The sequence below is a fragment of the Pristiophorus japonicus genome, unplaced genomic scaffold, assembly GCF_044704955.1.
Source record: "Pristiophorus japonicus isolate sPriJap1 unplaced genomic scaffold, sPriJap1.hap1 HAP1_SCAFFOLD_189, whole genome shotgun sequence".
NCBI classification, from domain to species: Eukaryota; Metazoa; Chordata; class Chondrichthyes; family Pristiophoridae; genus Pristiophorus; species Pristiophorus japonicus.
In genome coordinates, this window is record NW_027251579.1 from 801,474 (window position 1) to 826,706 (window position 25,233).

Here is a 25,233-nt window from a genome sequence, read left to right on the forward strand (position 1 = left end):
TAGGAGAGTTTTTAGGGTAGGATAGTTTGGGAGGTAGGAGAGTCTGGGATTAGGAGAGCGTTGGGTGGTCGGAGAACTTGAGGGCGTAGGAGAGATAGGGGGTTTAGGAGAGCATGGGTGGTAAGGGAACTTGGGGGAGTCGGAGAGCTAGAGATTTAGCAGAGCTTGCCGAGTAGAAGAGCGTGTGCATAGGAGAGCTTGGTGGGGTAGGAGAGCTTGTAAAAAGGAGAGATTGGGGGTTAGGAGAGCTTAGGGTGTCGTGGAGCTTGGGCGGGTAGGAGAGCTTGGCGGGTATGAGATCTGGGTGGGGTCGGAGTGCTTGGGCAGTAGGTAAGCTTGGGGCTGTTGGAGTCCACTGGGGTGTAGGAGAACTTGTGGAGCGGTGTCGGAGAGCTTTGGGCGAGTCGGAGAGCTTGGTGTGGTAGGATATCTTGTGTGGGTCGGCGAGCTTGGCGGGTGTTGGAGAGCTTTGGCAAGGTAGGCGAGCAGGGTAGGTAGGAGCGCTGGGGCGGTAGGAGAGCTGGCGCGGTCGGAATGCTTGGGGGATAGGGGAACTTGGGCTGTAGGAGACCTTGGTGTGTAGGAGAGCTTTGGGGCTAGGAGAGTTTGGCGGGTGTAGGAGAACTTGAGGGGGGTATGCGAACTCGGGGCAGTAGGAGAGCTTGTGGTGGTAGGAGAACTTGGGAGCATAGGAGAGCTTGGGGCTTTAGGGAGCTTGGGGGTAGGTCGGAGAGCTTGGCTTGGTAGTTGAGCTTGGGGGGTTAGGAGACCTTGGCGGGGTAGTAGAGCTTGTGAGGGTAGCAGAGTTTGGGGAGTTGGGAGAGCTTGACGGCGCAGGAGAGCTTAGCGGGTAGGAGAGCGTGGGAAGCAGGAGAGCTTGTAGGTTAGTAAGCATGAGGGTTAGGAGAGCTTGGGGGTTAGGAAAGCTGAAGGGATGGCAAAGCTTACGGGTAGGAGAGGTTGGCGGAATAGGAATGCTTGGGGGATCGTGAACTTTGGTGTGTAGGTGTCCTTGGGTGGTAGTAGATCTTGGGGGTTAGAAGATCTTGGGAGCATTGGAGAGCATGGGGGGTATGAGAATATGGGGCATTAGGAGAGCTTGTCGGTGTAGGAGAGCTTTGCTTGGATGTGTCGGAGACCTTCCAGGGGATAGGGGCGCTTGGGCGGTGAAGGAGAGCTTGTGTGGGTAGGAGAGCTTGGGGTGTAGGATAATGTGCGGGGGTAGGAGAGCTTGGGGGCGACGGAGAGCTTGGTGAGTTTAGGAGAGTTTGGGCGGTAGGAGAGCGTGGTGGGGTTGGAGAGCTTGGGGGTCTCGGAAAGCTTGAGGGGGTCGGAGAGCTTCAGGGGTCGGAGAATTTTGGGGTTTAGGAGAGCTTTGTGGGTTAGGAATGTTTGAGGGGATAGGAGCGCTTGGTGGGGTTAGCAGAGCTTGGATGGGCAGGAGATCTTGGGAGGGGTGTAGTAGAGCTTGATGTGGTCGGAGAGCTTGGATGGGGCAGAAGAGCTTGGCGGGGTCGGAAAGTTTATGGCGTTAGGAGAGCTTGGCGAGTAGGAGAGCTTGGTGGGATTGTGGCGCTTGCGGAGGTAGTAGAGCTTGGGTGGGTATGGCAGCTTGGCGGGTCAGGAGACCTTTGGGGTTTTGGAGAGATGGGCGGGTAGGAGAGCTTATGGGGGAAGGAGAGCTTGTGGGTGGCTCGGAGAGCTTGGAGGGTACGAGAGCTGGGGAGTGGGAGAGCTTGGAGGTGTAGGAGAGCATTGCGTGGTAGAGGAGCTGGGGTTGTAGGAGAGCTGGGGAGGTAGGAGAGCTGGGGGGTGGGAGATATTAGGTGGTCGGAGAGTTTGGAGGGCTAGGAGTGCTGGGGGGGCGGTAGATGAGTTTGGGGGGTAGGATAGCTTTGGAGTGAGGGTAGGAGTGCGTGCGGGTTAGCAGAGCTTGGAGGACATGAGAGCTTGGGGCGGTAAGGGAGCTTGGGTTGTTAGGCGAGATTGGATGAGGTAGGAGAGCTTGGAGAGGTAGGAGAGCTTGGTGGGTAGGAGAGCTTGTGCGGTTAGGAGAGCTTGGACGGGTTGGACAGCTTGTGGGTTAGGAGATCTGGGGTGGCACGAGAGCTTGCGGGGTTAGGAGTTGTTGCAGGGGTGCAGGATAGCTTTGGGTGATAGGAAAGGTTGGGGGTGTAGGAGAGCTTGTGGCGTGGTAGGAGAGCTTGTGGGGGTAGGAGAGCTTCGGGAGCGGGGTTAGGATAAATTTCGGGTGTAGGAGAGCTTGGGATGGTTGGAGAGCTTGTGGGGGTAGATGTGCTTAGGGGGATAGGAGAGCTTGCGGGGTAGGAGAGCTTGGGCGGTGAGGGTAGGAGAACTTGCTGGTGAGGAGAGCTTGCGGAGGTAGTACAACTTGTGGGGTAAGAGGGCTTGGGGCTGTAGGAGAGCTGGGGGCGCAGGAGTGCTTCGGGGGCGAGGACAGCTTATGCGGTAGATGAGCTTGTGTGGGTAGGAGAGCTTGGGGGGCAGGAGAACTTGTTGTGTAGGAGTGCTTGGGGGTGAGCTGACCTCGCGTGGGTCGGAAAGCTTGGTGGGGTCGGAGAGCTTGAGCGAGTATGAGAGATTCGGGGGTAGGAGAGCTTGGCGGGGTCGGAGAGCTTGCGGGGTTAGGAGAGCTTGAGGAGGTAGGAGAGCGTGTGTGTGTTGGAAAGATTGGAGGCAAAGGAGAGTTTGAGTGAGTAGGAGACCTTGCGGGGTGTCGGAGAGCCTGGGCGGTGTAGGAGACCTTGGTTTGTGTAGGGGATCTTGTGGGGTAGGAGAGCTTGAGATGGTAGGAGAGCTTGAGTGTTTTAGGATAGCTTGGGGGGATAGGAGATATTGGGGGCTAGGAGAGCTTGATGGATAGGAGGGCTTTGGGATGGATAGGAGAGCTTGGGGGTGTAGTAGGAATTGGGCCGATAGGAGAGCTTGAGGTCGTAAGAGAGCTTGAGGGGTAGGAGACCTTTGGGGGGTAGGAGAGCTTGGTGAGTCGGAGAGCTTGGGGGGGTAGCAGAGCTTAGGGGTGTAGGAGAGCTGGGGGGTGGTGCGAGAGCCTGCCGGCTAGAAGAGCATATGGGGTAGTAGAGCTTATGGGTTGTAGGAGGGCTTTGGCGGGGTTAGGAGAGATTGGCGGGTAGGAGTAATGGTGGGGTAGGAGAGCTTAGTGGGGGGGTAGTCGGAGAGCTGGGGTGAAATAGAGCTGCTGGGGTAGGAGAGCTAGGGCGGTAGGAGGAGTACTTGGCGGCGGGGAGGTGAGATTTGGAGGTTGTGAGTACTTCTTAAGGGCAGGAGAGCTTGGCGGGGTATTGGATTGTGGGGCAGTAGAGTTTGGGGGGTTAGAAAGCCTGGGGTGTCGAAGAGCTTGGGGAGGTATGAGAACTTGGGGGGGGAGGTTAGGAGAGCTTGGGGTGTAGGAGAGCTTGTGGGGGTAGGGGAGCTTGGGGGTTAGGAGAGCTTGGGGAGTTAGGAATCCTTGGAGGCAGGAGAGCTTGGGGTGGCTCGGAGCGTTTGGGGGTCTTGGAGAGCTTATGGGGGTAGGAGTGCTTGGGGAGGGATAGTAGTACGTTGGAGGGGATTACTAAAGCTTGGGATGGTAGGAGAGCTTGGGGGGAAGAAGAACTTGGGGTTTAGGATAGAATGGGAGGTAGGAGAGTTTGGGGGGAAGAAAGCCTGCGGGGGTAGGATAGCTTGGGCGGGGTAGGAGAGGTTGCGGCGTGTCAGAGTGCTTGGGGTGGTAGGAGAGCTGGATGTGTGGTGATAGGAGAACGTGGGGGGAATAGATGAGATTGAAGGGGTAGGAGTGCTTGGGGTTCGGAGAGCTTGGTGGGTTGGAGAGCGGGGGGGGGCAGGAGAGCTTTGGGGGGTAGGAGAGCGTGGGTGGTTGCCGAGCTTGGGGGAGATACGAGAGCATTGGGGGCTAGGATAAATTGGCGGGGTAGGAGCTGTTGGAGGGGCAGGAGAGCTTTGGGTGCAGGAGAGTTTGTGGGGGTAATGAGCATGATGGGGTAAGTGAGCTTGGGAGTGTAGAAAAGCTTGGCTGGTGGTAGGAGAGCTAGGGCAGTAAGAGAGCTTGGGGTGTTGGCGAATTTGGATGGGTAGAAGAGCTTGTGGAGGAGTAGCAGAGCTTGAGGTGGTGGGAGAGCTTGGGGGGGTTAGGAGAGCTTGGCGGGGCGGAGGGATAGGACAGCTTGTGGGTGTTGGAGAGCTTGCGGGGTCGGAGAGCTTGGTGGGTCGGAGAGCTTGGAGTTGAGCTTGGGGTTAGGAGAGCTTGCGGGGTTAGTGGAGCTTGGGGGGTTTGAAGAGCTTCGGGGGTTACCAGAGCTTGGCGGGGCGGGGGGATCGGACAGCTTGTGGGTGTTGGAGAGCTTGCGGTGTAGGAGAGCGTGGTGGGTCGGAGAGCTTGGAGTTGAGTAGAGCTTGGGGTTAGGAAAGCCGACGGGGTAGGAAAGCATGTGGTGTAGTCGAGGTTTGCGAAGTAGGAGAGCTTGGGGTGTCGAAGAGCTTGGGGGGGTTATGATAGGTTGGGGGTTCGGAGAGCATTGCTGGATAGGAGAGCTTACGGGGGTAGAAGAGCTTGGGGGTAGGAGGGCATGGAGTGGTAGGAGAGCATGGGGGCTCCGGATTTCTGGGGTAGGAGAGCTTGCGGGTGGTAGGACAGCTTGGTGTTAGGAGAGCTTGGGGGATAGGAGAGATTGGGGGGCAGGAGAGCTTGCGGTGTAGGAGAGCTTGGGGGTAGGAGAGCATTGAGTGGTCGGAGAGCTTGGGTGTAAGACATCTTTGGGGGGGGGGTTGGAGAGCTTGGGTGGGTAGCAAAGCTTGGGTTGTAGGAGAGCTTAGCGGGGTAGGAGCGCCTAGGAGATGTAGTAAAAGAGCTTTGGGGGTGTAGGAGATCATGCGGGAGGGGGTAGTAGAGCTTAGGGGTTGTAGGAGTGTTTGGTGGGGTAGGAGAGCTTGGGGGTTAGGAGAGCTTGGGGGGTTCGGTGATTTTGCGGGGTCGGTGTGCTCCGGGAATATGAGAGCTTGGAGTGGTTGCAGAGCTTGCGGGTTTAGGAGAGCTTGGGGGGTTATACCTCATGGGATGATAGGAGAGCATGGGGTGTAGTGGAGCTTGGAGTGTAGGAGAGCATGGAAGTGGTAGGAGAGCTTGGTGGAGTGGGGTAGGAGATCTTGGGGGTTAAGAGAGCTTGAGGGTTAGGATACCTTTGGGCGGTAGGAGAGCTTGGGGGCGTAAGAACTCTTGGGGTGTAGGAGAGCTTGGTGATTCGGAGCGCTTGGGTGGGTAGCAGAAATTATGGGTGTAGGAGAGCTGGGGGCACGGTGTTGACGTCTAGAAGAGCTTTGGGGGTGTATGAGAGCTTGGGGGGTTGGAGAGCTTCTGGTTGTAGGAGGGCTTTGGCTGGGGTAGGAGAGCTGGGCGGGTAGGAGAGCTTGGTGGGGGGGAAGGAGAGCTGGGGTGAAGCAGAGCTGCTGGGGTAGGAGAGCTGGGGCGGTAGGAGGAGAACTTGGTGGTGGGTAGGAGAGATTTGGGGGTTGGCAGAGCTTTGTGGGGGTAGGAGAGCTTGGCGGGGAAGGAGATCTTTGCGGAGTAGTGGAGCGTTGGGTAGGCGAGTTTGGGGGGATGGAGAGCATTAAGGGCAGGAGAGCTTGGTGTGTAGGAGTGTTTGAGGGGAGTAGAGTTTGCGGGGGTAGGAGATCTTGGTGGGTAGGACAGCTTGGTGGGTGGGTAAGCATTTTGTGGGTATGAGAGCTTGGTGGGTAGGAGAGCTTGGGTAGTAGCAGAGCTTGTGGGGTCAGAGAGCTTGGGGATGTAGGAGATTATGAGTGGGGAAGAGAGCTTTGGGGATTAGAAGAAATTGGGGAGCAGGAGAGTTCGGGGGGTTTGCAGCGCTTGGGTGCAACGGGATCTTGGGGAGCGGAGGAGGAGAGGTTGGATGGGTAGGAGAGCTTGAAAGGGTGTTGAAGAGCTTGGGGGTATGGGAGAGCTTGGGGGTGTAGGAGAGCTTTGGGTGTCGGTGAGCTTGAGGATGTAGGATATTTTGAGGGGGAAGGAAAGCTTTGCAGGGTAGAAGAGCTTGGGGTACAGGAAAGTTTGGCGAGATTGGAGAGCTTGGGCGGTATGAGATCTTGGGGAGCGGGTTAGGACAGGTTAGGGGGGTAGGAGAGCTTGAGAGGCGTTCGAAGATCTTGGGGGATGGGAGAGATTGCGTGGTAGGAAATCTTGGGGGCCTATGAGAGTTGGGGGCAGGAGAGTTTGGGGGTTCTGAGAGCTTTGGAGGGTTGGAGAGCTTGGTGGGTGTTAGAGCTTGGCGGGATAGGAGAGCTGGGCATGTCGGAGAGCTTTGGGGGTTAGGAGAGATTGCGGGGGTACGAGATCTTGGTGGGGGTATGAGTGCATGGGGGCCGGTGAGGATAGCTTTGTCGTGTACGAGAGCCTGTGGGTAGGAGAGCTTGGAGATTCGGAGAGCTTTGGGGTAGGATTAGGAGAGCTTGGAGGGCGTAGGAGAGCTTGAGGGGCAGGTAAGCTTGGGGGGGTAGCAGCGTTTGGGGAGTAGGAGTAATGGGGGCAGGAGAGCTGGGGGGGTAGGAGAGCTTGGAGGGGTATGCCAGCATGTGGGGTTCGGAGAGCTTGGGGGTGCTGGAGCGATTGGCGGGTCGCAGAACTTGGTAGGCTAGTAGAGTTGGGGTTTAAGAGATCTTTGGGGTAGGAGAGCTTGGGCGGGGTTGGAGAGCTTGTGGGGTTAGGAAAGCTTAGTGGGGGGCAGGAGAGTTTGTGCAGCGTAGGATAGGTTGGTGGGTATGAGTGCTTGCTGGTGTAGGAGAGCTTGGGAGATAATTTCTCTGTACTGTGATTATTCCTATGTTCCTGCAGCTCGCTTGCCCTGTTTCTGCAGCTCCACATTGCCTGTTTCTGAAGCTAATTCCTCTGTTTCTGGGGCTGCTAATTTACCATTTTCTGTGACTCCTTGTATTCATCTTTCAAGACCTAATTCCACACTTTCTAGGTTTAGGTCCACAGTTTCCGGCACTAATTTCCGTGTTTCCGGCGCTAATTCGCTTATTTCTGCGCTAATTCCCGTGTTCTTAGAGCTCCCACTTGTCTTCTTTCTGCAACTCCTAATTTCCCTGTTTCCTGAGGGAATTCCCATGTTTCTGTTGCTAATGCAGCTGTGTCATGAACCAATACCTTTCTTTTCGGAGAAAAACCCGTGGTTTCTGGAAGTCCTAGCTTCCCTCTTTCTGGAGATTCTGAGTTGTTTGTGGAGCTCCTAATTGTCCTTTTTCTGGAGCTCCACATTGCGCTGTTTATGAAGCACCTAATTGTCGTATTTAAGTGTCTACTAGTTATATATATATCTCTCCGAAAAATCCTGTTTATGGTGCGCTCTCCTAAATCCCCTGCTGCAGGGACAGCTAAGTCACCTCTTTCTCGACCTTACTCTGTTCGTTTTAACACCAATTCCCCTGTTTCTGGAGTTTCTGGAGCTAATTCCAATATTCCCGGGGCTAGTAATTTCCCAGTCCCTGGAGCTCCGACTTCCTCTGCGACTGGAGCAAATTCCCCTGTTCCTGGAGCAAATCATCTTGTATCTGAAGCTGAAGTGTCCTCTGTTTCTGGAGCACATAATTCTCTCTTTCTGGATATAATCGCGAAACTTCTGGGCATAATTCCCCTCTCTCTGCAGCTCCTAATTCTCGTGTTTCTGGAGCACTCAATTCAACAGTTTGTGGAGTTAACGCCAATATTTCTGCAGCTAAATCCCCGGTTTCTGGTATTAAATCCGGTAAATAAGAATATCCCTTTCCCACTGTTCCTGGAGCTATTTCTCTTGTTCGGGGTTAATTTCAATGTTCTTGAAGCTGCTAAATCAAATCTTTCGAGTGCTCACAATGCCGCTGTTGCTGGATCTCCGACTACCCCAAGTTATGCAGGTTCTAGTTCACCTGTTTCTGAAGCTGTTTCAGTTGTTTGTGGATAAATTAATTCCCCTGTTTCTGGAGCTTTCAATTGCGCTGTTTATGAAGCACCTAAGTGTGCTTATTATGTGGCTACCATTACCCACTCTACTTAGGTCCTAAGTATTCTGCTTATGGTGCGCTCTCCTAATTCCCTGCTGCAGGAAAAACTAGTTCATCTATTTCATGAGACAACGCTTCTCTTTCTAAATGTAGTTCGGTTATTTCTGGAGCAACTTTAGATGTACTGATTAAAATCCCATGTTTCTGGAGCTCCTAATTTCCCATTTCTGCAGTGCCCAATTCGGTAGTTCCTGTAACTCCTAATTCACATCTTTCTAGACCCAATTCCTCTGTTTCTGGAGCTAATACCCTTATTGCCGAAAAAATTCCAGTACTCCTGTAACTAGTAATACACCACTCTGCAGCTCCTAATTCCCCTGTTCCTGGAACTAATTCCCCTGTTTCTGGAGCTCATCTTTTTCTGGCGTTTCAGATATCCAGATTGTGGATTTCCTAATGCATCTGTTTCAAGAGGTAACTCCCCTGTTTCTGTTGCTAACTCAACTGTTTCTGAAGAGAATACGTTTTTTTCTGGGGGAAATTCCTGTGGAGATCATAGTTTCACTTTTTGTGGAGCTCCAAGTTGTGCAAGTTATGAGCACGTAATTGTCCTTTATACCTGTGTAGTTTGCCGGTGTATATGGCTACTAATTGTCCTCTTATGGTGCGCTCCCGTAATTCCACTGCTACAGGAAGAGCTAATTCTCTGTTTTGGAACGTAACTATCCTATTTCTAAACACAACTCCCTGTTTCTGGATCTGTCTGCGCTGTACTGTGATTATTCCCGTGGTCCTGGAGCCCATTCTTCCCCTGTTTCTGCAGCTCCGCAATGCCCTGTTTCTGGAGCGAATTCCACTTTTCCTGGAGCTGATAATTCAACACTTCCTGTAACTCTTAATGTCTTCCTTGTAGAGCTAATTCCATTGTTTCTGGAGTCAATGGCTCTATTTCTGGAGCTAATTCCCTTCTTTCTGCGCAAATATCCGTGTTCCAGGAGCTCCAACTTCCCCTCTTTCTGCGGCTCCAAATTACCCTGTTCCTAGATTTGATACACCTGTTTCGGTAGCTAATTCAGCTGTCTGTGGAGCGAATGATTCTGGAGCTAATGTTTCTGCAGAACCTATGCTTCTGGAGCTATTCCAATCTCTGTAGTTCCTAGTTCTCCTGTGCCTGCAGATCCTAATTCTTCTGTTTCTTGGGGTTCGAAATTGCCCTGTTTATATTGCACCTTATTGCCCTTTTCATGAGGCCACTAGTTCTCCGATATATATAGCTCCAAATTGTATTGTTTTTGGTGCACTCTCCTAATACCCAATCGACTGGATCAGCTAATTCACTTGTTTCTGGAATTGGCTCCAAATTTCCCAGTTTCTAGAACCTGCACCAACGTTTCACGGTGATACTGCCCTCTCCTAATTACCCTGTATTTGGATCTCTTAAATCTCCTGTTTCTTTTGCTCCAAATTAATTTGTTTATGGAACCATACTGACCTTCTTTCTGGATCGTATAATCCCCCTGTTTTTGGAGTTAATTTCCCTGATTCTGAAATGATAGCACTGTTTCTGGAGTTGAGCCCCTGTTTATACTGTTAATTTCCTTGTTTATGTGTTAAGTCCGGTGTTCCTTGTGCTAATTTCCATGTTTCCGGAGCTAATTCTTCTTTATTCTGCAGATCCTAATATCCCACTTTGTGAAGCTCCGAATTTCTCAGTTTCTGCAGGGAAAGACCCTGTTTCTGTAGCTATTTCACTTGTTTCAGGAGCTAATAATTCTGCCTCTTGAGCTAAATCCCTAGATTCTGCAGGCACTAGTTCCATTATTACAGCAGATGTTTCAGTTGCTTGTGAAGCTCCCAAAAAAACGTATCTGGAACCCAAAATTGCGCTGTTTTTGGAGACATTATTGTGTTCGGACGTGGTTACTAGTTCCCCTATAGATATAGCTCCGAATTTTCCTATTTATGGTGCACTCTCCAAACTCCCTGCTACAGGAACAGCGAATAAACCTGTTTCTAGAGATGGCTCGAAATGTCCACTTTCTGGAGCCTGCTCCTACGTTCCACTTTGATGGAGCCCTCTGCTAATTTCCCTGTGTCTGTATCTCCAAAAACGATTGTATCTTTTTCTCCAACTTATTTATTCTTTTTTTCTAGAACTTATATTTCCCCAGTTCCAGGAATTTTTCTGGAATTAATCCCTCTGTTTCGGAAGCTAATGCCCTTATTTCCGATCTAATTCCCGTGTTACTGCATCTCCTCAATTTGCAGCTGCCAATTCCCTTGATTCTGAATCTAATACTCCTGGTTGTGGAGATAATTCATATTTTTCTGGAGCTCCTGATATCGCAGTTTGAGGAGATCCAAATTCCTCTCTTTCTTGAGGTAAATCCCATGATTCTGTAGCTAATCCAACTGTTTCAGTAGGTAATACTCTGTTTCTGGTGCTGATTCCCCAGTTTCTGGAGGTCCTAGTCCCACAGTTCTGGAAATGATTTATTTGTTTGCGGAGTTTCTAATGTCGCTGACAATGGAGTTCCATATTTCGCAGTTCATGGGGCACATCATTATCGTTTTCTTGGAGCTACATGTTCCCCTATAAATCCGAATTTTCCTGTTAATGGTGTGCTCTCCAATTACCCCTGCTATAGGAACAGCTAATTTGCCTTTTTTCGGAGCTGTCTCCACATTTCCTACTTTCTTGTGCCCTATCCTATGTTCCATGTTGATGGAGCCCTCTCCCAAATTCCCTGCATCTGGATTTCCTAAATCTCCTGTATCTTTTGCTTCAAATTACATTGATATGGAACCATAATTGCCTTGTTACTGGATATCGGAATCTCACGCTGCTGAAGCTAAACACCCTGTTTCTTTGCTGCAACGTCTACTGTTTCCGGACCACTTGATTCTGCCCTTTGAGCGAGCTAATTCCCATATTTCTAAGGACAATTCCCCTGTTTCGGGAGCTGCTAATACCTGTGTTTATGGACCTACTAATTCCCCGATTTGTGGAGTTAATTCCAGTGTTTCTGTAACTAATTATCTATTTCTGGGGCTAATCCTTCTATTTCTGGAAGTGCTGTCTCAATGTTTCCGGTGTACCTAATACCCGAATTTCGAGAGTTCCAACTTTTCCGTGTTTGTGGAGCCCATCATTGCACAATTTCTGGAGCTGCAAATAGCACTGTTTGTGGAAAACCTAATTTATGTGGCTACTATTTCCCTGATATATATATAGCACCGGATTGTCTTGTTCAAAGGTGTACTCTGCTAATTCCTCTGCAAAAGGAAAATCTAAGACGCATTTTTGTGGAGCTGTGCCCCAATTTCCCAGTTCCTGGAGCTATTCGATGTAGATGTGGTGCTCCCCTAATTACGTTCTATCTGGATCTCATCGATATTCTGTTTATTTTGCTCCGAGTTACTTTGTTTACTGATCCACACTTCTCTTGTTTCTGGATCTCATGATTCCCCTGTTTCTTTAGAAGAAATTCCCCCTGTTACAGGAGCACCCGATTCTACCAATGTCTGCAGATAATTACCGTATTTTAGGCCATAATACGTCTTTCTGATGCTCCTAATTCGGGCGTATCTGAAGCACATAATTCACTGGTTTGTGGAATAAATTCCAGTATTTATGCAACTAATTTTCCTGTTTCTGGAATTAATTCATATAGTTAAGGAGATACTATTCCCCCTGTTTCTGGAGCTAATTCACTCATTCTGGAGCTAATTTCTCTGTTCTGGGAGTTACTAATTACCATGTTGCTGTACTTTCTAATACCACATCTTATGTAGGGCCTAGTTCCCTGTTTCTGTAATTATTTCACTTGTTGTGGAGATTCTAATTCCTATGATTCTGGAGCTACAAATGCACTGTTTATGCAGCGTCTAATTCTGTATTCATGTTGCTAATATTGTCCCGATCTATTTAGCTCTGAATTGTTCTGCTTGTGGCGTGCTGACCTAATTCTCCTGCTACAGGAACAGCTAATTTTCCTATTTATTGAGCTAACTCTTCTCTGTCTAACCGAATTACCATGTTTCTGTAGATAGTTCCGCTGCACTGAGCGAAGTCCTCTGTTCCTGAGCTCCTAATTCTCCTGTTTCTGCAGCGCACAATTCTTCAGTTTTTGGAGATAATCCCACTGTGTCTGGATCTGCCAATCACCAGTTCCTTTAATTTCTAATTAACCTCTTTCTAGACCTGCTTCTACCGTTTCTGGAGCTAATTCCACTATTTATGTTGCTAATTCCACTCTTCCTGGAGCAGCTATTTCTCCTTCTTTCTGGAGCTGCTAATTCCACTGTTTCTCGAGCTAATTCCACTGTTCTGGGAGATAATTACTCTGTTTCTGGAGCTAATTCAACTCACTCTGGAGCTGCTAATTTCACTGTTCCTGGAGCTAATTCCACTGTTTCTGAAACTAATTCCAATGTTTCCGGAGCTGATAATTACTCTGTTCTGCAGTTAGTTTCACTATTTCTGGAGCTGATTCCACTGTTCTGGAGCGATTTGTTCTGTGTCTGAAGCTGATCATTCCACTGTTTCTGGAGCTGCTAATTAAACTGTTTCTGGAGCTAATTCCCCTGTTTCTGGGGCTAATTCCACTATTTCTGGAGCTGATAATTCCAATATTTATGCATCATATTCCACTGTTTCTGGAGCTGCTAATTCCACCTTTTCTTGGTGCTGCTAATTCCGCTATTTCTGAAGCTAATTCCTCTGCTTCGAAGTTAATTGCACGATTTCTGAATATAATTCCCCTGTTTCTGAAGCTGCTAATTCCACTGTTTCTGGAGCTGCTGAGTTCTCAGTTTCTGGAGCTAATTTCCCTGTTTCTGGAGGTAATTCCTCTGTTTCTAAAGCTAATTACCCTGTTCCTGCAGCTGCTAATTTCTCGCTGTTTCTGCAGTTGCTAATTCCGATGTTCCTGCAGATAATTCCCCTGTTTCTAGGGCTGCTAATTCCACTGATTCTGGAGCTAATTGCACTATTTCTGGAGCTGCTAATTCCAGTTTCTGGCGCTAATTCGGCTGTTCATGGAACTGATAATTCCACTGTTTCTGGAGCTAATTCCTCTTTTTCTGGAGCAGTTAATTCCACTGTTCTTGTTGCTGCTAATTCCAATAGTTCAGAAGCTAATTCCATTGTTCCTGGAGCTGCTAATTCCACAATTCTTGTGGCTGAAAATTCCAATATTTCAGGAGCTAATTCCACTGTTTCAAAAGCTATTTCCACTGTTTCTGCGGCTAATTCCACTTTTTCTGGTAATTCACCTTTTTTTCTGTAGCTAATTCCACTATCTCTGGAACAGCTAATTCCACTGTTTCTGGAACTAATTCCACTCTTTCTGAAGCTAATTCCACTTGTTGGAGCTAATTCGACGGTTTCTGCAGCTGCTAATTCTACTATTTCTGGAGCTAGTTCCACTGTTTCTGGAGCTTCTAATTCCACATTTCCTGGAGCTGCTAATTCCTCACTCTTTCTGGAGCTGCTAATTCCAAAGCTGCTGGAACTGCTAATTCCATCGTTTCTGCAGCTGCTAATTCCGATGTTCCTGGAACTGCTAATATTCCTGTTTCTGGAGGTAATTCCATTGTTGATAGAGCTAGTTACACTGTTTCTGGAGTAGCCTATTCCTCCCTTTTACGTGAGCTAATTCCACTGTTTGTGCAGCTAATCCCACTGTTTCTGGGGACAATTCCCCTGTTTCTGCAGCTGGTAATTCCACTGTTCAGGAGCTAATTCCACTCTTTCTGGAGCTGCAAATTCCACTGCTTCTGGCGCAAATTCTGCTGTTCCTGGAGCTTCTAATGCCAATATTTCTGAAGCTACTGCTATTGTTACTGCAGCTGCTAATTCCATCGTTCCTGTGGCTGCTAATTCCAATATTTCTGGAGATAAGTCCACTGTTTTTTGCGCTAATTCCACTGTGTCTGCGGCTATTTCCAATATTTCTGGAACTAATTCCACTTTCTCTGGAACTGCTAATTCCACTGCTTCTGGATCTAATTCTACTGTTTCTGAAGCTAATGCCACTGTTGTTGGAGCTAATTGCACTGTTTCTGAAGCTGCTAATTCCACTCTTTCTGAAGCTAATTCCACTGCTTCTGGAGTTAATTCCACTGTTTCTGGAGCTAATTCCACTGTTTCTGGAGTTAATTCCAATGTTTCTGGAGCTAATGCTACTGTTTCTGGAGTTAATTCCACTATTTCTGGAGCTAATTCCACTGTTTCTGGAGTTAATATCACTGTTTCTGGAGTTAATTCCACTATTTCTGGAGCTAATTCCACTGCTTCTGAAGTTGCGAACGCCACAGTTTCTGGAGCTAATTCCATTGTTTCTGTTGCAAATTCCCCTGTTTCTGGAGCTGCTAATTTCTCCCAGTTACTGCAGTTGCTAATTCCGATGTTCCTGCAGATAATTCCACTGTATCTGGGGCTAATTCCCCTGTTTCTACGGCTGCTAATTCCACTGTTTCAGGAGCTAATTGCACTGTTTCTGGAGCTGCTAATTCCAGTTTCTGGCGCTAATTCGGCTGTTCATGGAACTGATAATTCCACTGTTTCTGGAGCTAATTCCTCTTTTTCTGGAGCAGCTAATTCCACTGTTCTTGTTGCTGCTAATTCCAATAGTTCTGAAGCTAATTCCATCGTTAATGGATCTGCTAATTCCACAATTCTTGTGGATGCAAATTCCAATATTTCTGGAGCTAATTCCACTCTTTCTAAAGCTATTTCCACTGTTTCTGCGGCTAAGTCCACTTTTTCTGGTAAGTCACTTTTTTTCTGTAGCTAATTCCACTATCTCTGGAACTGCTAATTCCACTGTTTCTGGAACTAATTCCACTCTTTCTGAAGCTAATTCCACTTGTTGGAGCTAATTCGCATGCTTCTGCAGCTGATAATTCTACTATTTCTGGAGCTAGTTCCACTGTTTCTGGAGCTTCTAATTCCACATTTCCTGCATCTGCTAATTCCTCACTCGTTCTGGAGCAGCTAATTTCAATGTTGCTGGAACTGCTAATTCCATCGTTTCTGCAGCTGCTAAATCCGATGTTCCTGGAACTGCTAATATTCCTGTTTTTGGAGGTAATTCCATTTTGTTCGAGCTAATTACACTGTTTCTGGAGTAGCCTTTTCCTCCCTTTTACGTGAGCTAATTCCACTGTTTCTGCAGCTAATCCAACTGTTTCAGGGGCCAATTCCCCTGTTTCTGCAGCTGCTAATTCGACTGTTCAGGAGCTAATTCCACTGTTTCTGGAGCTGCTAATTCCACTGCTTCTGGCGCTAATTCTGCTGTTCCTGGAGCCACTAATTCCAATATTTCTGAAGCTACTACTATTGTTACTGGAGCTGCTAATTCCACAGTTCCTGTGGCTGCTAATTCCAATATTTCTGGAGATAATTCCACTGTTTCTTGCGCTAATTCCACTGTGTCTGCGGCTAATTCCAATATTTCTGGAGCTAATTCCACTTTCTCTGGAACTGCTAATTCCATTGCTTCTGGCACTAATTCCACTGTTTCTGAAGCTAATGCCACTGTTGTTGGAGCTAATTGCACTGTTTCTGAAGCTGCTAATTCCATTCATTCTGGAGCTAATTCCACTGCGTCTGGAGTTAATTCCACTGTTTCTGGAGCTAACTCCACTGTTTCTGGAGTTAATTCCACTGTTTCTGGAGCTAATGCTACTGTTTCTGGAGTTAATTCCACTATTTCTGGAACTAATTCCACTATTTCTGGAGCTAATTCCACTGTTTCTGGAGCTAATTCCACTTTTTCTGGAGCTAATTCCACTGTTTCTGGAGTTAATTCCACTATTTCCGGAGCTAATTCCACTGTTTCTGGAGCTAATTCCACTATTTCTGGAGCTAATTCCACTGTTTCGGCAGCTAATTCCACTGTTTCTGGAGTTAATACCACTGTTTCTGGAGTTAATTCCGCTATTTCGCGAGCTAATTCCACTGTTTCTGTAGCTAATTCAACTGTTTCTGGAGCTAATTCCACTGTTTGTGCAGCTAATCCCACTGTTTCTGGGGACAATTCCCCTGTTTCTGCAGCTGCTAATTCCACTGTTCAGGAGCTAATTCCACTGTTTCTGGAGCTGCTAATTCCACTGCTTCTGGCGCTAATTCTGCTGTTCCTGGAGCTTCTAATGCCAATATTTCTGAAGCTACTGCTATTGTTACTGCAGCTGCTAATTCCATAGTTCCTGTGGCTGCTAATTCCAATATTTCTGGAGATAATTCCACTGTTTCTTGCGCTAATTCCACTGTGTCTGCGGCTATTTCCAATATTTCTGGAACTAATTCCACTTTCTCTGGAACTGCTAATTCCACTGCTTCTGGATCTAATTCTACTGTTTCTGAAGCTAATGCCACTGTTGTTGGAGCTAATTGCACTGTTTCTGAAGCTGCTAATTCCACTCTTTCTGAAGCTAATTCCACTGCTTCTGGAGTTAATTCCACTGTTTCTGGAGCTAATTCCACTGTTTCTGGAGTTAATTCCAATGTTTCTGGAGCTAATGCTACTGTTTCTGGAGTTAATTCCACTATTTCTGGAGCTAATTCCACTGTTTCTGGAGTTAATATCACTGTTTCTGGAGTTAATTCCACTATTTCTGGAGCTAATTCCACTGCTTCTGAAGTTGCGAACGCCACAGTTTCTGGAGCTAATTCCATTGTTTCTGTTGCGAATTCCCCTGTTTCTGGAGCTGCTAATTTCTCCCAGTTACTGCAGTTGCTAATTCCGATGTTCCTGCAGATAATTCCACTGTATCTGGGGCTAATTCCCCTGTTTCTACGGCTGCTAATTCCACTGTTTCAGGAGCTAATTGCACTGTTTCTGGAGCTGCTAATTCCAGTTTCTGGCGCTAATTCGGCTGTTCATGGAACTGATAATTCCACTGTTTCTGGAGCTAATTCCTCTTTTTCTGGAGCAGCTAATTCCACTGTTCTTGTTGCTGCTAATTCCAATAGTTCTGAAGCTAATTCCATCGTTAATGGATCTGCTAATTCCACAATTCTTGTGGATGCAAATTCCAATATTTCTGGAGCTAATTCCACTCTTTCTAAAGCTATTTCCACTGTTTCTGCGGCTAAGTCCACTTTTTCTGGTAAGTCACTTTTTTTCTGTAGCTAATTCCACTATCTCTGCAACTGCTAATTCCACTGTTTCTGGAACTAATTCCACTCTTTCTGAAGCTAATTCCACTTGTTGGAGCTAATTCGCATGCTTCTGCAGCTGATAATTCTACTATTTCTGGAGCTAGTTCCACTGTTTCTGGAGCTTCTAATTCCACATTTCCTGCATCTGCTAATTCCTCACTCGTTCTGGAGCAGCTAATTTCAATGTTGCTGGAACTGCTAATTCCATCGTTTCTGCAGCTGCTAAATCCGATGTTCCTGGAACTGCTAATATTCCTGTTTTTGGAGGTAATTCCATTTTGTTCGAGCTAATTACACTGTTTCTGGAGTAGCCTTTTCCTCCCTTTTACGTGAGCTAATTCCACTGTTTCTGCAGCTAATCCAACTGTTTCAGGGGCCAATTCCCCTGTTTCTGCAGCTGCTAATTCGACTGTTCAGGAGCTAATTCCACTGTTTCTGGAGCTGCTAATTCCACTGCTTCTGGCGCTAATTCTGCTGTTCCTGGAGCCACTAATTCCAATATTTCTGAAGCTACTACTATTGTTACTGGAGCTGCTAATTCCACAGTTCCTGTGGCTGCTAATTCCAATATTTCTGGAGATAATTCCACTGTTTCTTGCGCTAATTCCACTGTGTCTGCGGCTAATTCCAATATTTCTGGAGCTAATTCCACTTTCTCTGGAACTGCTAATTCCATTGCTTCTGGCACTAATTCCACTGTTTCTGAAGCTAATGCCACTGTTGTTGGAGCTAATTGCACTGTTTCTGAAGCTGCTAATTCCATTCATTCTGGAGCTAATTCCACTGCTTCTGGAGTTAATTCCACTGTTTCTGGAGCTAACTCCACTGTTTCTGGAGTTAATTCCACTGTTTCTGGAGCTAATGCTACTGTTTCTGGAGTTAATTCCACTATTTCTGGAACTAATTCCACTATTTCTGGAGCTAATTCCACTGTTTCTGGAGCTAATTCCACTTTTTCTGGAGCTAATTCCACTGTTTTGGAGTTAATTCCACTATTTCCGGAGCTAATTCCACTGTTTCTGGAGCTAATTCCACTATTTCTGGAGCTAATTCCACTGTTTCGGCAGCTAATTCCACTGTTTCTGGAGTTAATACCACTGTTTCTGGAGTTAATTCCGTTATTTCTCGATCTAATTCCACTGTTTCTGTAGCTAATTCAACTGTTTCTGGAGCTAATTCCACTGTTTGTGCAGCTAATCCCACTGTTTCTGGGGACAATTCCCCTGTTTCTGCAGCTGCTAATTCCACTGTTCAGGAGCTAATTCCACTGTTTCTGGAGCTGCTAATTCCACTGCTTCTGGCGCTAATTCTGCTGTTCCTGGAGCTTCTAATGCCAATATTTCTGAAGCTACTGCTATTGTTACTGCAGCTGCTAATTCCATAGTTCCTGTGGCTGCTAATTCCAATATTTCTGGAGATAATTCCACTGTTTCTTGCGCTAATTCCACTGTGTCTGCGGCTATTTCCAATATTTCTGGAACTAATTCCACTTTCTCTGGAACTGCTAATTCCACTGCTTCTGGATCTAATTCTACTGTTTCTGAAGCTAATGCCACTGTTGTTGGAGCTAATTGCACTGTTTCTGAAGCTGCTAATTCCACTCTTTCTGGAGCTAATTCCACTGCTTCTGGAGTTAATTCCACTATTTCTGGAGCTAATACCACTATTTCTGGAGTTGATTCCACTGTTTCCGGAGCTAATTCCACTGTTTCTGTAGTTAATATCACTGTTTCTGGAGTTAATTCCACTATTTTTGGAGCTAATTCCACTGCTTCTGAAGTTGCGAACGCCACAGTTTCTGGAGCTAATTCCATTGTTTCTGATGCGAAATCCCCTGTTTCTGGAGCTGCTAATTTCTCCCAGTTACTGCAGTTGTTAATTCCGATGTTCCTGCAGATAATTCCACTGTATCTGGGGATAATTCACCTGTTTCTACAGCTGCTAATTCCACTTTTTCAGGAGCTAATTGCACTGTTTCTCGAGCTGCTAATTCCAGTTTCTGGCGCTAATTCGGCTGTTCATGGAACTGATAATTCCACTGTTTCTGGAGCTAACTCCTCTTTTTCTGGAGCAGCTAATTCCACTTTTCTTGTTGCTGCTAATTCCAATAGTTCTGAAGCTAATTTCATCGTTATTGGAGCTGCTAATTCCACAATTCTTGTGGATGCAAATTCCAATATTTCTGGAGCTAATTTCACTCTTTCTAAAGCTATTTCCACTGTTTCTGCGGCTAATTCCACTTTTTCTGGTAAGTCACTTTTTTTCTGGAGCTAATTCCACTATCTCCGGAACTGCTAATTCCACTGTTTCTGGAACTAATTCCACTCTTTCTGAAGCTAATTCCACTTGTTGGAGATAATTCGACTGCTTCTGCAGCTGATAATTCTACTATTTCTGGAGCTACTTCCACTGTTTCTGGAGCTTCTAATTCCACATTTCCTGCATCTGCTAATTCCTCACTCGTTCTGGAGCAGCTAACTTCAAAGTTGCTGGAACTGATAATTCCATCGTTTCTGCAGCTGCTAAATCCGATGTTCCTGGGACTGCTAATATTCCTGTTTTTGGAGGTAATTCCATTTTGATGGAGCTAATTACACTGTTTCTGGAGTAGCCTTTTCCTCCCTTTTACGTGAGCTAATTCCACTGTTTCTGCAGCTAATCCCACTGTTTCTGGGGCCAATTCCCCTGTTTCTGCAGCTGCTAATTCGACTGTTCAGGAGCTAATTCCACTGTTTCTGGAGCTGCTAATTCCACTGCTTCTGGCGCTAATTCTGCCGTTCCTGGAGCTTCTAATTCCAATATTTCTGAAGCTACTACTATTGTTACTGGAGCTGCTAATTCCACAGTTCCTGTGGCCGCTAATTCCAATATTTCTGGAGATAATTCCTCTTTTTCTTGCGCTAATTCCACTGTGTCTGCGGCTAATTCCAATATTTCTGGAGCTAATTCCACTTTCTCTGGAACTGCTAATTCCACTGCTTCTGGAACTAATTCAACTGTTTCTGAAGCTAATGCCACTGTTGTTGGAGCTAATTGCACTGTTTATGAAGCTGCTAATTCCACTGTTTCTGGAGCTAATTCCACTGAGTCTAGATTTAATTCCACTGTTTCTGGAGCTAACTCCACTGTTTCTGGAGTTAATTCCACTCTTTCTGGAGCTAATGCTACTGTTTCTGGTGTTAATTCCACTATTTCCGGAGCTAATTCCACTATTTCTGGAGTTACTTCCACTGTTTCTGGAGCTAATTCCACTGTTTCTGGAGTTAATATCACTCTTTCAGGAGTTATTTCCACTATTTCTGGAGCTAATTCCACTGCTTCTGGAGCTAATTCCACTTTTCCTGGAGCTAATTCCACTGTTTCTGGAGTTAATTCCACTATTTCCGGAGCTAATTCCACTGTTTCTGGAGCTAATTCCACTATTTCTGGAGCTAATTCCACTGTTTCTGCAGCTAATTCCACTGTTTCTGGAGTTAATACCACTGTTTCTGGAGTTAATTCCGCTATTTCTGGAGCTAATTCCACTGTTTCTGTAGCTAATTCCACTGTTTCTGGTGCTAATTCCACTGTTTGTGCAGCTAATCCCACTGTTTCTGGGGACAATTCCCCTGTTTCTGCAGCTGCTCATTCCACTTTTCAGGAGCTAATTCCACTCTTTCTGGAGCTGCTAATTCCACTGCTTCTGGCGCTAATTCTGCTGTTCCTGGAGCTTCTAATGCCAATATTTCTGAAGCTACTACTATTGTTACTGCAGCTGCTAATTCCATAGTTCCTTTGGCTGCTAATTCCAATATTTCTGGAGATAATTCCACTGTTTCTTGCGCTAATTCCACTGTGTCTGCGGCTATTTCCAATATTTCTGGAACTAATTCCACTTTCTCTGGAACTGCTAATTCCACTGCTTCTGGATCTAATTCTACTGTTTCTGAAGCTAATGCCACTGTTGTTGGAGCTAATTGCACTGTTTCTGAAGCTGCTAATTCCACTCTTTCTGGAGCTAATTACACTGTTTCTGGAGTTAATTCCTCTGTTTCTGGAGCTAATGCCACTGATTCTGGAGTTAATTCCACTATTTCTGGAGCTAATTACACTGTTTCTGGAGTTAATTCCACTATTTCTGGAGCTAATTCCACTGTTTCTGGAGCTAATTCCACTGTTTCTGGAGTTAATACCACTGTTTCTGGAGCTAATTCCACTGTTTCTGGAGTTAATTCCACTGTTTCTGGAATTAATTCCACTATTTCTGGAGCTAATTCCACTGTTTCTGGAGTTAACTCCACTGTTTCTGGAGATAATTCCACTATTTCTGAAGCTAGTTGCACTTTTTCTGGAGCTCCTAATTTCACTGTTCCTGGAGATCGCCTCCCGTGATTCTGCAGCTCCCGAATGCCCTTTTTCTGGAGCGAATTCAACTATTTCTGGAACTTCTAATTTACCAGTTTCTGTAATTTCTACGTTTCAACTTTCAAAACCTAATTCCTCAGTTTGTAGACGTAATTCCCCTATTTCTGGCGCATATGCCCTTGTTTCTGCGCTAATTCCAGTGTTCCTGGTGCTCCTACTTGCTTGCTTTCTGCGACTACTAATTTTCCTGTTCCTGTAGTGAATTTCCCCATTTTCCTAACTAATTCAACTGTTTCTGGAGCTAATATTACCTTTTTTCCAGAGCAAATTCCATAGTTGCTGAAAGTCCTAGTTGCTCTCTTTCTGAAGAATCTGTTTGTGGAGCTTCCAGTTGTCCTTTTTCTGTGGCTCCAAATTAAGCTGTTTATGAAGCACCTAATTATCCTACTTAAGTGTCCACTCGATATATATATATATTCTAAACATGTCCTGTTTATAGTGCACTCTCCTAGATTCGCTGCTGCAGTGCCAGCTAAATGTGGGGATTCTATGTTGTTTGTGGAGTTCCTAATTGTCTTTTTTATGGAGCTCCAAATTGCACTGTTGATGAAGCACCAATTGTCCTATTTAAGTGTCTACTAATTATATATACAGCTCCGAAATTTGCTGTTCATGACGTGCAATCCTAAATCCCCTGCTGCAGGGACCCCTCTTTCTAGAGGTATCCCTGTTCTTTCTAAATATAATTGTCCTGTTTCTGGAGCTAATTGCGCTGTTTCTGGCGCTAAATCCACTGTGCCTGGGGCTGCTAATATCCCAATATGCGAGCTCCTAATTCCGCTACTTCTCCTGCTATTTCACCTCTTAATCGAGATAATCACCTTGTATCTGCAGCTGAAATGTCCTCTTTTCTGGAGCACCTGATTTTCATACTATCTGGAGCTCATCACAATTTTTCTGGACATAATTTGCTTGTTTCTGGAGATCGTACTTCTGGTGTTTCTGGAGCACGTAATTCCTCATTTTCCGGCGTTAACTCCAATATTTCTGGAGCTAATTCACCGCTTTATGGCACTAATTCGTGTAATTAAAGATATCCCAGTCCCCCTCTTTCTGCAGCTATTTCCCTTGCTCGAGGTTAGTTTCAATGTTCTTGGAGCTGCTAAATCGCATCTTATGGGAGCCCCAAATGCCGTTATTGCTGCAGCTCCAGCTACCCCAGGTTATGCAGGTAATATCCCTCTCTGCAGCTTCCAACTCCCTGTATCTTGAGATAATTCCCGAGTTTCTGGAGCTCAGTTTTTTCTGGAGTCCCTCATATCCCAGATTGTGGATCTCCTAATGCATCTGTTTCTGGAGGTAACTCCCTTGTTTCTTTTGGTAAGTCAACGGTTTCTGGAGCTAGGCTTTTTACTTTGAAAAATTACTGTGGTGCTCCTAATTATTTCTTTTTTGTGGAGCTCGAAATTGTGAAGTTAATGGAGCACATAATAGTCTTTTTTACGAATCTAGAATTTTGCCAATACACATGTTTCTGAACTAATTCCAGTATTCCTGAAACTCAGAATTCACCTCTCTGCAGCTCCTAATTACGCGGGTCCTGGAGCTAATTCTCTTGTTTCTGGAGCTAATTCTGCTGTTTCTCTAGCTCTGAATTGTCCTGTTAATGATTCGCTCTTCTACTTACCCTGCCACATGAATAGAAAATACACATGTTCTGGAGGAAACGCTCCTCTTTCTAAACTTAAATCCCTCTTTTTGAGCTAATTGCGCTGTAATATGATTATTCCTGTGCTCCTGGAGCTTGATTCCCCTGTTTCTGAGGCTCCCCATTGACCTGTTTCTGCCGCGAATTACACTGTTTCTGGAGCTGTTAATTTACCAGTTTCTGTAACTTAAACTTTTCATCTTTCGAAACTTAATTCCTAAGTTTCCAGAACTAATAATTCTCTTTCTCGCGCTAATTCCCTAGTTTTTGCGTTAATTTCGGTATTCCTGGAGCCCCTACTTCCCCTCTCTGCGGCTCATAACGTCCCTGTTCCTGGAGGGAATAATCCTGTTCCTGTAGCTAATTCAGCTGACTCAGTAGCAAATACCTTTATTTCTGGAGAAAATGCCACAGGTCATAGTTCCTTTCTTTCTGGACATATTTCCGTTGTTTGTGGAGCTCCTAATTTCCCTGTTTCTGGAGCTCCAGACTGTACTGTATATGAAGCAACTAATTCTCCTTGTTAAGTGTCTACTAGTTTGTCCATATATATTGCTCCGAATTATCCTATTTATCCTCATTGTTCTGAATTCCCCTGCTACAGAAAGAGTTAATGCAACTGTTTCCGGATGTAAATCTCCTATTTCTAAACAGAAATCCCTATTTCTGGAGCTAATTTGACTGTACTGTGATTATTCCCATGCTCCTGGAGCTCCTGCCTCCCCAGTTTCTGGAGGCAACTCCAGTATTTACGTAGATAATTCTATAGAAGCATAGGCATTAGCTCCAAAAACTGCAGAATCACGGGAGGCGATCTCCAGGAACACAGGAGTAATTACATTACAGCACAATTAGCTCCAGAAACAGGAGAATTATGTTCAGAAAGAGGAGAGTTACCTCCGGAAAACGTGAATTTTCTGTTCATGTTTGAGGCTAATTAGGAGAGCGCACCAGAAACAGGACCTTTCGGAGCCATAGATATCGGCAAACTACTGCACATGTAAAAAGGACAATTTTTTTGCTTCACAAACCAAACAATATGGAGCTCCACAAAAAGGGAAATTATTATCTCCATTAATTTTACCCAGACAAAAATGTATTAGTTCCAGAAACAGTTCAATTAGCAACAGAATCAGGGGATATACCTCCAGAAAAAGAAGCATTAGGAGATTCACAATATGGGATATTAGGAACCCCAGAAAAAAGATGAACTCCAGAGACAGGGTAATTAGCTCCAGATACAAGGACATTAGCACCAGGACCCGCGTAATTAGGAGCTGCAGAGATGGGAATTCGGAGTTCCAGGAATACCGGAATTAGTTCAGAAACATGGGTATTAGCTCCAGAAACAGGGGACTTCGGTTAGAAAGATGCTCCAAAAACAGAAGGCTTTTCAGCTACAGATAAAAGACGATTAACTCCAGGAACAGGGGAAGTTGCTCGAGAAACAGTTGAATTATGAGCTTCACAGACTGGGAAATTAACAGCCACACGAACATTGTAATTAGCTCCAGAAATAGCACAATTTGCTCCATAAACAGGGGAATTGCTTTTAGAAAGATTAGAGTTAGCTCTACAAAGAGGTGACTTAGTTTTCCCTGCAGCACATGATTTAGGAGATCGCACCATAAACAGGACATATCAGTGATATATATTGAACGAGTAGACACTTAAATAGGAAATTGCTGCTTCATCAACAGCGCAATTTGGAGTTTCAGAAATCGGAAAATTAGGAGCTCTACAAACAACTCAGGGAAGTTGGAGGAGGCAGAGCAGCGTCGGAGATGCCTACAGATGGCCCAGCTTTGAGTCGAGAGGCAGCGGAGAGTTCGCGGATGTTGTGCAGCGTCAGAGAGACATACAAAAGTCCAGGCTTCGAGTCAGGAGGCAACGGGGAGTTCGAGGAAGTGGAGCAACGTCAGAGAGGACTACAGGAGGCCCAGCATAATGTTGGGTGGCAGCTGGGAGTTTGAGGATG